At 37.3% G+C, this 15,989-nt stretch overlaps 3 pseudogenes; all 3 read right to left on the minus strand.

Moving 5' to 3' along the window:
- Positions 1-739: 739 nt before the first annotated feature.
- LOC144542579 (immunoglobulin lambda constant 6 pseudogene) lies at positions 740-1,495 on the minus strand (annotated as a pseudogene).
- A 3,951-nt stretch (positions 1,496-5,446) lies between these two features.
- LOC144542580 (immunoglobulin lambda constant 6 pseudogene) lies at positions 5,447-6,803 on the minus strand (annotated as a pseudogene).
- Positions 6,804-10,946: 4,143 nt separating this feature from the next.
- Positions 10,947-11,392, minus strand: LOC144542647 (immunoglobulin lambda constant 6 pseudogene; annotated as a pseudogene).
- Positions 11,393-15,989: the final 4,597 nt, after the last annotated feature.

Consider the following 15,989-nt stretch of genomic DNA (forward strand, 5'->3'; position numbering starts at 1 on the left):
ATACAATGAATGTAATCTGATTACTTTTTCATTCAGTAACCATCCTTCTTGATACAGTTTTTTAAAACAAATTATTATATTCCCAACACATGAAATCCATCATGTCCAGCAAAAAAACATTTACAGTTAAAGAAATAAAGAAAGATAAAATAGGTAAGTAAGGATAATAATAAAAAGTAGAAATATTCTTTTATTGTACTCCAATATAGGAATGAACCTCTATACTTATACGACTTATCAATTGCCATCTTGGAACATATAGGAACGAACCTCTATGTACCCTAAAGGTTCATATTTACAGGAGCGACACCTTTGTAAATATGTCCTCACACAACGGAGCCTTTCTTGCACCCTGAAAAATGACTATGCAAATGTCACTAGATAAAAGTTTTTACCAACACACAGGACCTGATGTAACCATCCTTTGTGCTATTAAACAGAGAAACCTGACTTGTATTCTGCCATAAAGTGAGTTGCTAAGAGCAGGTATGATATTGGGAAGATCAAATGGGCATTTCTCAAAATAAATATCTTATAAGCAAAAACACAAACATGGACTTGTTATACCATATAGTTTTATATTTATTACGGTAAAACATTTCTGCCACAATTTTGATAAAACTTTATTTTGGAATGAAACACTTCAAATACAGTTCAGTTTGAAAAATTACCAATTGAAGCAAAATGTAAGGAAGCTCTGCTATAGAAAGTTACATGCACATGAAAAAGCTGAGTCAAGTCATCTTCAACACAGAAGAACATTTCTAGACAGGAAGCGTTGCTGAAGCTCTACTCTGAGCAGCGGTCAGGGTCCAGGGTTTGAGTGACAGGCGTCTGGCCATTCAGACTGGCCTCACAGCTCACTGAGCCCGCCTTCCTCCACTGGTCTGCAGGGAGGGTCAGGGTGCTGCTCCAGCTGTAGTGGCCGTCCCTCCCCAGGACCTCCAGGCTGTCTGACACCCCTGAGGAGCTGCTGCTGCCCCCCACCTTCCAGCCCAGCCTCCAGGCTGAGGGGAAGCCCCCGTTGGCCAGACACACCAGTGTGGCACCGTCCTGCTGCAGCTCCACTCTGGAGGGGGGGAGGAGGGTCAGGGTGGGCCGCACCACACCCACACCACACTGATTTTATGAAATGAATCACAATTTAACAGTTAAGGATTTTAGTTGGTTGCCAAATTTAATAGATAAATAAATTTAATAAAAACTCCATGATCAGAAAATTGATGTTTTTATAGCGAATGTCTAACTTGAATAATCTAGAGAATTGAATAGACATTGATCTCAGCAAGATTTCTGTTCAAACTGATTGTTCAGCCTTATAACCAATAAATAGGAAATAAAGTGCAAACAGTGAAAATTTGATCATTCAATTTCTTCCCCAAAATTTGATTTAAAGTGATATACTATGTGTCATATAAAATAGAAATCTCTGGTACTTACAGTCAACGATGAGTTTGGTGCCTCCACCAAAAGTCCACCATTGATACAAACTCATTAAGAGGCCGTACAAAAACCTCCTGCACTTGAAACAAGCATCTTTCCAATAGAAAACTCTGCTTTTCCATAAAGGTTCTGCTAAATTGGTGAGATCCAGAAAAGTCTTTGATGTTGTTTGAAATTGTTTGATGAAACAAGGTAATTTATTTCATTTTGCTTTAATTTTTTACAAATTTCAAATGACAGAGAAACAGGTAATGCTCTCCTCTTAACAATTCAATTTCTTCATCATATTTTACATGAATTTTAACGTTTAAATTATCTATATCTTTCATAATAATCTTCTATTACAAGACCATAATAATTAGTTTTAAGAGATAAAATGTATCTATGTAAACCTTTTAAGTCAATCAAGGCAGACATTAAATAGACTTATCATACAAACCACAGTGCAAACCACTTTAATCCAAGTGTGGTAAATCATAATTTCCAAATATTTCTGACAAATGTATTTTTGTATTCCAATAAGAGTAGAGATCCTGTAAATCCAAGCTGTATTTGCTCCTGATTTTGTGTCCCACATTGCCTTCAGTGTGTTGAGAGCAGAGAGATCATTTCCATAGAGAGGAGGCTTTGCATTGTCAGCTGATCCTCCAGTGAACTGAGAAGGTTTATAGTCCTGTGAGTTCAACACTGCAGGACTCAGATCTGTCACTCAACACAGCAGAAACCACAACCACCATGACTCTCATCACCATCCTCATCTGGACGCTGGCCTGCTGCTGTTTTACAGGTTCATTTACTCAGAAAAATATCAAACACAGTGTGCTGCCTTTTCTGTCATTTATTTCTGCTGATAAATGAATGTTGTGTTTTTGTCTGCAGGATCCAGCAGTCAGGTGACTGTGACTCAGCCTCCAGTAGTGACATTTACTCCAGGATCCACTGTCACTATGACCTGTAAAACCAACCAAGCTGTTTACAGCTGGTCTAATGGAGAGGGTATGCACTGGTATCAACATAAATCTGGAGAGACTCCTAAGCTCCTAATAAAACTTGTGAATCAACTTGTATCAGGAACACCAGCTCAGTTTAGTGGCAGTGGAACCAGGACTGACTTCACTTTGACCATCAGTGGAGCTCAGGCTGAAGATGCAGCAGTTTATTACTGTCAGAGTTTCCACTTCATTAACAGTGTCAATCTGTTCACACAGTGATTTGCAGTCGTACAAAAACCTCCCTCAGTCAGACTGCATAGACACTGAGCTGTTACAGCAGGAACCGACTGCAGCTGCTGAAGGGGAAGAGACTCTGACACAGACCACTGAACACAGAGCTGAGTCTGACCAGTAACCTCACCAAGCACAACCATTATATTCTCTAAATGTATAGGAACATTTCATAATTCAGAATGGTTTAGCACATTTAGCACAGTATAGATTATATAAACACATTTTTGGGAAAGTTGGAAACATAATCCAATAATGAATTTAACTTCTACTATAGTCGCTACAGCGTGAAAGTCAGAATTATGCTAAATGACGAAGTTAAACACTAATATAATCTGATAACGTTTATTTATTTTAAAGAGTTCATTCTCATTCACAGCCTGTTATTTGAACAGTGGTATCATCATCACCTATAGCCATTGTTAACTTATATCAGCTTGTACTAAATTATTATTTTGTATGTAGTGTTAAAATCAAAATCATCTTTTCCCTTCCTCCAAGATTCTGAGAAATGTAGTTCCTGTTTTTATCAAATGAATGTAATCTGATTATTTTATCATTCAGTAACCATCTTACAGTTTTTATTAAAACAAATTATTATATTCCCAACACATGAAAACTATGATTAAAATAATTATTCTTCTACATTCTCTAATTGTGTTAACTTATTGTAAATTAAATAATGGTAAAGTTTAACAATTGATCAATTTGCTGGGGACCCCCTGGAACCCCCTCAAGGACCCCTGGTGGTCCCCGGACCCCACGTTGAGAACCTCTGCTCTAATCTGTCGCCACAACACAAACAACAGCAATTATAACATTAGGAAACACTTTACAATGATCAAGTCTTAAAATGACATATTCAAAAATGTTAGAAAGAAAGACAAAATAGGTAAGTAAGGATAATAATAAAACATAGAAATGAATAAATCAATGATAAAAATAATAACAGCTGTTCCACCTACATACAGATGATTTAGTAAAAGGTCACACAGTAAACACAGGAATATATGAAATATATAAAATAATAATAATAATATAATAATAACAACGACAGCAAAAATATGAACAATAATAATTAACAATTTATGTGTATGCTATACAAAAATAAAAGTCTTAAGTTTACTCTTAAATGAGCATAATGTTGGAGCACATCTGCAATCAACAGGCAGGCTATTCCCTTTCTTGGGTGCATAAACACTAAATGCTTACGACAGGCTCTTATTAGCATGTTTGATATATACTGTGGTGTCAGGCCATTAAGGGCTTTGTAATCCAGGAGTAAAATCTTAAAATCAATTCTGAAATTCACAGGGAGCCAATGGAGAAATTTGAGAACTGGAGTAATGTGATCAGATTTTTTAGTCCTGGTTAAAACACGAGCAGCTGCATTCTGGATGAGCTGCAGCCTTCCAATGGTTTTCTTAGGAAGGCCAGAAAAAAAGGGCATTAAAATGGTCCAGTCTGCTAATGACAAAGGCATGCACTACTGCTACTAATGTGGCTGTAAAAACTCATCATCGATAATTAGTCCCAGATTTCTGACCTGATCACTGGTCTTCAGGGATTCAGACTCATAAACAGAGTACAGACACGTTGTCCCACAACAAGAATTTCTGTTTTCTCCTTGTTCATTGTAAAAAAAAAGTGCCATCCAGAGATTTATATCATCCAAACAGTAAAGCAGGGAGACTACAGGACTCGTATCATCAGGGGCCAATGAAATAAAGAGTTGTGTGTCGTCAGCATAACTGTGATAACAGCAGAGAAAAAGTGGACAGGTTCCTAAACTTCTTATATACTCAGCATCATCTCACTACTCAGGAACTCCATCTAGATTCAGTGGCAGTAGATCTGGTTCTCACTACACTCTAACCATCAGTGGTGTTCAGGCTGACGATGTTGGAGATTATTACTGTCTTGGTTATCATGGTAGCCCAGGGTTCACACGGTGAATTTGAGCCGTAGGAAAAACCTCCTTCAGTTTGACTGCATTGAAAACGGCCTGCTGCAGGTGCTGAGGCTTAGGGAAGAGACTGTGATCTGGATAACTGGTCCACTGAACACAGCACTCTGGCCCTGGAACACAAGTGTCATCAAGCAGAACCACAGTGACTCGAGATAATACTGAAACATACTGGAAGACACTTTTCAACAGGCAGTTTTAAACTCACATCCCCAGAGAAACTCAACTTTTAATGAGGAGGTTGGTGAGGTTTTACCCCTCCTAGAATATAGCAACAGATGGTCAACAGATTTTAGCAGCACAACAAATCTTATACAAGATTAACCTGAAGCAATGAAACTTTCTTCTATGGTTCTATAAACAAAAAAACATTCACATTCGTCAGTCAACATTTAAAAAATCTAGATGATTGTTCCCACACTTTACTATTCTCTATGCAAATGTCACATGATCGTAAAAGTTTTACCAACACACAGGACCTGATGTAACCATCCCTTGTGCTATTAAACAGAGTAGAAACCTGACTTGGATTTTGCAATAAAGTGAGTTGCTAAGAGCAGGTATGATATTGGGAAGATCTAGTGGGCATTTCTCATAATAAATATATTATAAGTAAAAACACAAACATGGATTTGTTATAATATATACTTTTATTTTTATTACGGTGAAACATTTCTGCCACAATTTTGCTAAAACTTTATTTTTGAATGAAACACAAACAAATACAGTTCATTTTGAAAAATTACCAATTGAAGCAAAATGTAAGGAAGCTCTGCTATAGAAAGTTACATGCACATGAAAAAGCTGAGTCAAGTCATCTTCAACACAGAAGAACATTTCTAGACAGGAAGCGTTGCTGAAGCTCTACTCTGAGCAGCGGTCAGGGTCCAGGGTTTGAGTGACAGGTGTCTGGCCATTCAGACTGGCCTCACAGCTCACTGAGCCCGCCTTCCTCCACTGGTCTGCAGGGAGGGTCAGGGTGCTGCTCCAGCTGTAGTGGCCGTCCCTCCCCAGGACCTCCAGGCTGTCTGACACCCCTGAGGAGCTGCTGCTGCCCCCCACCTTCCAGCCCAGCCTCCAGGCTGAGGGGAAGCCCCCGTTGGCCAGACACACCAGTGTGGCACTGTCCTGCTGCAGCTCCACTCTGGAGGGGGGGAGGAGGGTCAGGGTGGGCCGCACCACACCCACTGGAGGAGAGACAGAGAGAGGAGAGGAGAGGAGAGGAGAGGAGAGGAGAGGAGAGGAGAGGAGAGGGTGGTAATGGAGGAAAGAAATGGCAGAGTTGATTGTAATTTTGACAATTAAAATAATAAAGCTTGTTGTACTGTAGCATTCATTGTACGTGACTCAGAATTAGAGAATCAGTTAAATTCCCAAAATGTAATTGAAAAGTTTAGTTAATGATGATTAATAATGACATCTACCAATCTGCTTTATAATATCTGACAGCCCATAACTCTCATCCCTGCAATGATTGTCTTGTGCCAAAAATGTAACAAACAAAAGGTTTATAGATTAACAGTTAAAACCGTTTTTTCTCTGTCTCTTTCACTTCCTTTTCACCAGATGTAAAACTAACGAACCGTGAACAAATGTTACAAGCTATTTTGGATTTAAGTATGATATGATATATGTATTTTAAAGGCATTCACAGAAAATATTAAATGTAGCCATCATCTGGATTTTAAAAAATGTAAAATGAACTTCATAATGATTTTATGAAATAAATCATAATTTAACAGTTAAGGATTTTAGTTGGTTGGCAAATTGAATAGATAAATAAATTTAATAAAAACTCTATGAAAAATACAATTGATCAGAAAATTTATGTTTTTATAGCGAATGTCTAACTTGAACAATCTAGAGGATTGAAGAGATATTGATCTCAGCAAGATTTCTGTTCAAACTGATTGTTCAGCCTTATAACCAATAAATAGGAAATAAAGTGCAAACAGTGAAAATTTGATCATTCAATTTCTTCCCCAGAATTTGATTTAAAGCAATATACTGTGTGTCATATAAAGTAGAAATCATTGTTACTTACAGTCAACGATGAGTTTGGTGCCTCCACCAAAAGTCCTCCACAGTGATACAAACTCATTAAGAGGCCGTACAAAAACCTCCTGCACTTGAAACAAGCATCTTTCCAATAGAAAACTCTGCTTTTCCATAATAGTTCTGCTACATTGGTGAGATCCAGAAAAGTCTTTGATGTTGTTTGAAATTGTTTGAAGAAACAAGATGATTTACTTCATTTTGCTTACATTTTTTACAAATTTCAAATGACAGAGAAACAAGTTATGCTCTCCTCATAACAATTCAATTTTTTCACCATATTTTAAATGCATTTTAACATGTAAATTAACTATATCTTTCATAATAATCATCTACTACAAGACCATAATAATCAGCTTTGAAAATTATAATGTATCTATGTAAACCTAAAGTCAATCAAGGCAGAGATTAAATAGGTTTATCATACAAACCACAGTGCAAACCACTTTAATCCAAGTGTGGTAAATCATAATTTCCAAGGATTTCTGACAAATGTATTTTTGTATTCCAATAAGAGGAGAGATCCTGTAAATCCAAGCAGTATTTGCTCCTGATTTTGTGTCCCACATTGCCTTCAGTGTGTTGAGAGCAGAGAGATCATTTCCATAGAGAGGAGGCTTTGCATTGTCAGCTGATCCTCCAGTGAACTGAGAAGGTTTATAGTCCTGTGAGTTCAACACTGCAGGACTCAGATCTGTCACTCAACACAGCAGAAACCACAACCACCATGACTCTCATCACCATCCTCATCTGGACGCTGGCCTGCTGCTGTTTTACAGGTTCATTTACTCAGCAAAATATCAAACACAGTGTGCTGCCTTTTCTGTCATTTATTTCTGCTGATAAATGAATGTTGTGTTTTTGTCTGCAGGATCCAGCAGTCAGGTGACTGTGACTCAGCCTCCAGTAGTGACATTTACTCCAGGATCCACTGTCACTCTGACCTGTAAAACCAACCCAGCAGTTTACAGTATTATGTATGTAGCTGAGTATATGTCCTGGTATCAACAGAAATCTGGAGAGGCTCCTAAGCTCCTAATAACACAGGTGGATACACTTGAATCAGGAACACCAGCTCGGTTTAGTGGCAGTGGAACTGAGACTGACTTCACTTTGACCATCAGTGGAGTTCAGGCTGAAGATGCAGCAGTTTATTACTGTCAGAGTTTCCACTTCATTAACAGTGTCAATCTGTTCACACAGTGATTTGCAGTCGTACAAAAACCTCCCTCAGTCAGACTGCATAGACACTGAGCTGTTACAGCAGGAACCAACTGCAGCTGCTGAAGGGGAAGAGACTCTGACACAGACCACTGAACACAGAGCTGAGTCTGACCAGTAACCTCACCAAGCACAACCATTATATTCTCTAAATATATAGGAACATTTCATAATTCAGAACGGCTTAGCACATTTAGCACAGTATAGATTATATAAATGGAACACATTGTTGGGAAAATTGGAAACATAATCCAATAATGAATTTAACTTCTACTATAGTCGCTACAGCGTGAAAGTGAGAATTATGCTAAATGACAAAGTTCAACACTAACATAATCTGATAACGTTTATTTATTTTAAAGAGTTCATTCTCATTCACAGCCTGTTATTTGAACAGTGGTATCATCATCACCTATAGCCATTGCTAACTTATATCAGCTTGTACTAAATTATTATTTTGTATGTAGTGTTAAAATCAAAATCATCTTTTCCCTTCCTCCAAGATTCTGAGAAATGTAGTTCCTGTTTTTATCAAATGAATGTAATCTGATTACTTTATCATTCAGTAACCATCGTACAGTTTTTTAAAAACATATTATTATATTCCCAACACATGAAATCCATCATGTCTATGAAAATAACATTAAAAAAGAAAGAAAGAAAGAAAAAATAGGTAATAAAGATGATAATAAAATATAGAAATATTCTTTCATCATACTCCACTGAACATCTATACCTATGATTTACCACATTCCAGCATAGGAATGACTCTCTATGTCTATAAGACTTATCAATCAATCACCGTCTTGGAACATAGGAACGAACCTCTATGTACCCTAAAGGTTCATATTTACAGGAGCGACAGCTTTGTAAATATGTCAACAGACAACCGAGTCTTTCTTTACTTTACTTGCTCTACACAATGACCACAAACACAAACAAATCATTCTAGCCCTATGGCCACCAACATTGTGAATTCATCCTTGAGTTGAGGTCAGAGGAGCGTTACAATGTGTGGTGATGCTGTACAGAGATCAGTTTCCCTCTTGGAACAGGAACAAACCTCTATGTACCCGAACGACACCTCTGTAAATGTCCTCAGACGACCGAGCCTTTCAGTACTTACTTTCTCTAAACCAGTGATTCTCAACCTTTTTCATATCAAGGACCCCTAAGTTAATCCACATTAGGGCCACAGACCCCCTTTTGATGAGATTTTGTCTCTCGGACCCAAATCTGAGAGTATTTTTATTGTTAGATATGATTTTGTCCAGAATTCCATGACTATCTCTAGGTAGAGAGATAACAACTGAAACTATCTTTAAAATAATTATTCTTCTACATTCTCTAATTGTGTTAACTTATTGTAAATGAAATAATGGTGAAGTTTAACAATTCATCAATTTGCTGGGGACCCCCTGGAACCCCCTCAAGGACCCCTGGTGGTCCCCGGACGCCACGTTGAGAACCACTGCTCTAAACCGTCGCCACAACACAAACAACAGCAATTATAACATTAGGCAACACTTTACAATGATCAAGTCTTAAAATGACATATTCAAAAACGTTACAAAGAAAGATAAAATAGGTAAGTATGGATAATAATAAAACATAGAAATGAATAAATCAATGATAAAAATAATAACAGCTGTTACACCTACATACAGATGATTTAGTAAAAGGTCACAGAGTAAACACTAGAATATATGAAATATATAAAATAGTAATAATAATATAATAATAACAATGACAGCAAAAATAAGAACAATAATAATTAACCATTTATGTGTATGCTATACAAAAATCAAAGTCTTAAGTTTACTCTTAAATGAGCATAATGTTGGAGCACATCTTCAATCAACAGGCAGGCTATTCCCTTTCTTGGGTGCATAAACACTAAATGCTTACGACAGGCTCTTATTAGCATGTCTGATATGCACTGTGGTGTCAGGCCATTAAGAGGTTTGTAATCCAGGAGTAAAATCTTAAAATCAATTCTGAAATTCACAGGGAGCCAATGGAGAAATTTGATCACTGGAGTAATGTGATCAGAGTTTTTAGTCCTGGTTAAAACACGAGCAGCTGCATTCTGGATGAGCTGCAGCCTTCCAATGGTTTTCTTAGGAAGGCCAGAAAAAAAGGGCATTAAAATGGTCCAGTCTGCTAATGACAAAGGCATGCACAAGTTTTTCAGCATCAGATTTTGATAGAAAACCTCTATGGAAATACTCCTCAAATGATAGAAGGCTGACTTAGTGATGCTACTAATGTGGCCGTAAAAACTCATCATCGATCGATTGAAATCAAAACCATCTTTTCCCTTCCACCAAGATTCTGAGAAATGTAGTTCCTGTTTTTATCAAATATACAATGAATGTAATCTGATTACTTTTTCATTCAGTAACCATCCTTCTTGATACAGTTTTTTAAAACAAATTATTATATTCCCAACACATGAAATCCATCATGTCCAGCAAAAAACATTTACAGTTAAAGAAATAAAGAAAGATAAAATAGGTAAGTAAGGATAATAATAAAAAGTAGAAATATTCTTTTATTGTACTCCAATATAGGAATGAACCTCTACACCTATACGACTTATCAATTGCCATCTTGGAACATAGGAACGAACCTCTATGTACCCTAAAGGTTCATATTTACAGGAGCGACACCTTTGTAAATATGTCCTCACACAACCAAGCCTTTCTTGCACCCTGAAAAATGACTATGCAAATGTCACTAGATAAAAGTTTTTACCAGCACACAAGACCTGATGTAACCATCCTTTGTGCTATTAAACAGAGAAACCTGACTTGCATTCTGCCATAAAGTGAGTTGGTAAGAGCAGGTCTGATATTGGGAAGATCAAATGGGCATTTCTCAAAATAAATATATTATAAGCAAAAACACAAACATGGACTTGTTATAATATATAGTTTTATTTTTATTACGGTAAAACATTTCTGCCACAATTTTGATATAACTTTATTTTGGAATGAAACACTTCAAATACAGTTCAGTTTGAAAAATTACCAATTGAAGCAAAATGTAAGGAAGCTCTGCTATAGAAAGTTACATGCACATGAAAAAGCTGAGTCAAGTCATCTTCAGCACAGAAGAACATTTCTAGACAGGAAGCGTTGCTGAAGCTCTACTCTGAGCAGCGGTCAGGGTCCAGGGTTTGAGTGACAGGCGTCTGGCCATTCAGACTGGCCTCACAGCTCACTGAGCCCGCCTTCCTCCACTGGTCTGCAGGGAGGGTCAGGGTGCTGCTCCAGCTGTAGTGGCCGTCCCTCCCCAGGACCTCCAGGCTGTCTGACACCCCTGAGGAGCTGCTGCTGCCCCCCACCTTCCAGCCCAGCCTCCAGGCTGAGGGGAAGCCCCCGTTGGCCAGACACACCAGTGTGGCACCGTCCTGCTGCAGCTCCACTCTGGAGGGGGGGAGGAGGGTCAGGGTGGGCCGCACCACACCCACTGGAGGAGAGACAGAGAGAGGAGAGGAGAGGAGAGGAGAGGAGAGGAGAGGAGAGAGGAGAGGAGAGGAGAGACAGAGAGAGGAGAGGAGAGGAGAGGAGAGGAGAGGAGAGGAGAGGAGAGGAATGTCACAGAAAGGGGAGGGAGGGCATGGTGAAAAGAAATGGCAGAGTTGATTGTAATTTTGACGATTGAAATAATGAAGCTTTTTCTACTGTGGCACTCATTGTATGTCACTCAGAATTAAAGAATCAGCTAAATTCCCAAAATGTAATTGTAATTGAAAAGTTTAGTTAATGATGATTAATAATGACATCTACCAATCTGCTTTATAATATCTGACAGCCCATAACTCTCATCCTTGCAATGATTGTCTTGTGCCAAAAATGTAACAGATAAAAGGTTTATACGGTAGATTAAAACAGTTAAAACCGTTTTTTCTCTGTCTCTTTCACTTCCTTTTCACCAGATGTAAAACTAACGAACCGTGAACAAATTTTACAAACTATTTTGGATTTAAGTGTGAAATTATATATGTATTTTAAAGGCATTCACAGAAAATATTAATTGTAGCCATCATCTGAATTTAAAAAAATGTAAAATGAACTTCATAATGATTTCATGAAATGAATCATAATTTAACAATTAAGGATTTTAGTTGGTTGGCAAATTTAATAGATAAATAAATTTAATAAAAACTCCATGAAAAATACAATTGATCAGAAAATGGATGTTTTTATAGCGAATGTCTAACTTGAACAATCTAGAGAATTGAAGAGATATTGATCTCAGCAAGATTTCTGTTCAAACTGATTGTTCAGCCTTATAACCAATAAATAGGAAATAAAGTGCTAACAGTGAAAATTTGATTATTCAATTTCTTCCCCAAAATTTGATTTAAAGCGATATGTGTCATATAAAGTAGAAATCTCTGGTACTTACAGTCAACGATGAGTTTGGTGCCTCCACCAAAAGTGTTCCACAGTGATACAAACTCATTAAGAGGCCGTACAAAAACCTCCTGCACTTGAAAGAAGCATCTTTCCAATATAAAACTCTGCTTTTCCATAAAGCTTCTGCTAAATTGGTGAGATCCAGAAAAGTCTTTGATGTTGTTTGAAATTGTTTGATGAAACAAGGTAATTTATTTCATTTTGCTTCAATTTTGATCAAAATTCTAATGACAAAGAAACAAGACTTATTTAGTCCTCATAACAAATAAATGTTTTCATCATATTTCTACATCAATTGTAACAATGTGTTAATAAACTATATCTTTCATAATAATAATTGATTACATGACAATAATATTCAGTTTTAAAATATATAATGTATCTGTAAACCTTTTAAGTGAATCAAGGCAGAGATTAAATAGGTTTATCATACAAACCACAGTGCAAACCACTTTAATCCAAGTGTGGTAAATCATAATTTCCAAGGATTTCTGACAAATGTATTTTTGTATTCCAATAAGAGTAGAGATACTGTAAATCCAAGCAGTATTTGCTCCTGATTTTGTGTCCCACATTGCCTTCAGTGTGTTGAGAGCAGAGAGATCATTTCCATAGAGAGGAGGCTTTGCATTGTCAGCTGATCCTCCAGTGAACTGAAAAGGTTTATAGTCCTGTGAGTTCAACACTGCAGGACTCAGATCTGTCACTCAACACAGCAGAAACCACAACCACCATGACTCTCATCACCATCCTCTTCTGGACGCTGGCCTGCTGCTGTTTTACAGGTTCATTTACTCAGAAAAATATCAAACACAGTGTGCTGCCTTTTCTGTCATTTATTTCTGCTGAAAAATGAATGTTGTGTTTTTGTCTGCAGGATCCAGCAGTCAGGTGACTGTGACTCAGCCTCCAGTAGTGACATTTACTCCAGGATCCACTGTCACTCTGACCTGTAAAACCAACACAGCTGTTTACGATGATAATTATATCTTCTGGTATCAACAGAAATCTGGAGAGGCTCCTAAGCTCCTAATAACACTTGTGGATCAACTTGAATCAGGAACACCAGCTCGGTTTAGTGGCAGTGGAACCGGGACTGACTTCACTTTGACTATCAGTGGAGTTCAGGCTGAAGATGCAGCAGTTTATTACTGTCAGAGTCTCCATGAGATAAACAGTGCTGTTGTGTTCACACAGTGATTTGGAGTCATACAAAAACCTCCCTCAGTCAGACTGCATAGACACTGAGCTGTTACAGCAGGAACCGACTGCAGCTGCTGAAGGGGAAGAGACTCTGACACAGACCACTGAACACAGAGCTGAGTCTGACCAGTAACCTCACCAAGCACAACCATTATATTCTCTAAATATATAGGAACATTTCATAATTCAGAACGGCTTAGCACATTTAGCACAGTATAGATTATATAAATGGAACACATTGTTGGGAAAGTTGGAAACATAATCCAATAATGAATTTAACTTCTACTATAGTCGCTACAGTTGTGAAAGTGAGAATTATGGTAAATGACAAACTTTAACACTAACATAATCTGATAACGTTAATTTACTTTAAAGAGTTTTCATTCTCATTCACAGCCTGTTATGTGAACAGTGGTATCATCATCACCTATAGCCATTGTTAATTTATATCAGCTTGTACTAAATTATTATTTTGTATGTAGTATTAAAATCAAAATCATCTTTTCCCTTCCTCCAAGACTCTGAGAAATGTAGTTCCTGTTTTTATCAAATGAACGTAATCTGATTACTTTATCATTCAGTAACCATCGTACAGTTTTTTAAAAACATATTATTATATTCCCAACACATGAAATCCATCATGAAAATAACATTAAAAAAGAAAGAAAGAAAGATAAAATAGGTAAAGATGATAATAAAATATAGAAATATTCTATCATCGTACTCCATTGAACCTCTATACCTATGATTTACCACATTCCAGCATAGGAATGACCCTCTATGCCTATAAGACTTATCATTCGCCTTCTTGGAACATAGGAACGAACCTCTATGTACCCTAAAGGTTCATATTTACAGGAGCGACAGCTTTGTAAATATGTCAACAGACAACCAAGTCTTTCTTTACTTTACTTGCTCTACACAATGACCACAAACAGAAACAAATCATTCTAGCCCTATGGCCACCAACATTGTGAATTCGTCCTTGAGTTGAGCTCAGAGGAACGTTACAATGTGTGGTGATGCTGTACAGAGATCAGTTTCCCTCTTGGAACAGGAACAAACCTCTATGTACCTGAACGACACCTCTGTAAATGTCCTCAGACGACCGAGCCTTTCAGTACTTACTTGCTCTAAACCAGTGATTCTCAACCTTTTTCATATCAAGGACCCTAAGTTAGTCCACATGAGGGCCACAGACCCCCTTTTGATGAGATTTTGTCTCTCAGACCCAAATCTGAGAGTATTTTTATTGTTAGATATGATTTTGTCCAGAATTCCATGACTATCTCTAGGTAGAGAGATAACAACTGAAACTATGATCAAAATAATCATTCTTCTACATTCTCTAATTGTGTTAACTTATTGTAAATGAAATAATGGTGAAGTTTAACAACTCATCAATTTGCTGGGGACCCCCTGGAACCCCCTCAAGGACCCCTGGTGGTCCCCGGACCCCATGTTGAGAACCACTGCTCTAAACCGTCGCCACAACACAAACAACAGCAATTATAACATTAGGCAACACTTTACAATGATCAAGTCTTAAAATGACATATTCAAAAACATTAGAAAGAAAGATAAAATAGGAAAGTAAGAATAATAATGAAACATAGACATGAATAAATCAATGATAAAAATAATAACAGCTGTTACACCTACATACAGATGATTTAGTAAAAGGTCACAGAGTAAACACAGGAATATATGAAATATATAAAATAGTAATAATGATATAATAATAACAATAATGACAGCAAAAATAAGAACAATAATAATTAACCATTTATGTGTAAGTCTTAAGTTTACTCTTAAATGAGCATAATGTTGGAGCACATCTTCAATCAACAGGCAGGCTATTCCCTTTCTTGGGTGCATAAACAGTAAATGCTTACGACAGGCTCTTATTAGCATGTCTGATATATACTGTGGTGTCAGGCCATTAGGAGCTTTGTAATCCAGGAGTAAAATCTTAAAATCAATTCTGAAATTCAGAGGGAGCCAATGGAGAAATTTGAGAACTGGAGTAATGTGATCAGAGTTTTTAGTCCTGGTTAAAACACGAGCAGCTGCATTCTGGATGAGCTGCAGCCTTCCAATGGTTTTCTTAGGAAGGCCAGAAAAAAAGAGCATTAAAATGGTCCAGTCTGCTAATGACAAAGGCATGCACAAGTTTTTCAGCATCAGATTTTGATAGAAAACCTCTATGGAAATACTCCTCAAATGATAGAAGGCAGACTTAGTGATGCTACTAATGTGGCCGTAAAAACTCATAATCGATAATAAGTCCCCAATTTCTCCTCCTCAGAGACTCAGACTCATAATCTGAGCACAGACACGCTGTCTCTGAGTGTTTGCACCCATAACAAGAATTTCTGTTTTCTCCTTGTTCATTGAAAAAAAAAAAAAAGTGACATCCAGACATTTATATCATCCAAACAGTAAAGCAGG

The sequence above is a fragment of the Centroberyx gerrardi genome, chromosome 17 (assembly GCF_048128805.1).
Source record: "Centroberyx gerrardi isolate f3 chromosome 17, fCenGer3.hap1.cur.20231027, whole genome shotgun sequence".
Lineage (NCBI taxonomy): Eukaryota > Metazoa > Chordata > Actinopteri > Beryciformes > Berycidae > Centroberyx > Centroberyx gerrardi.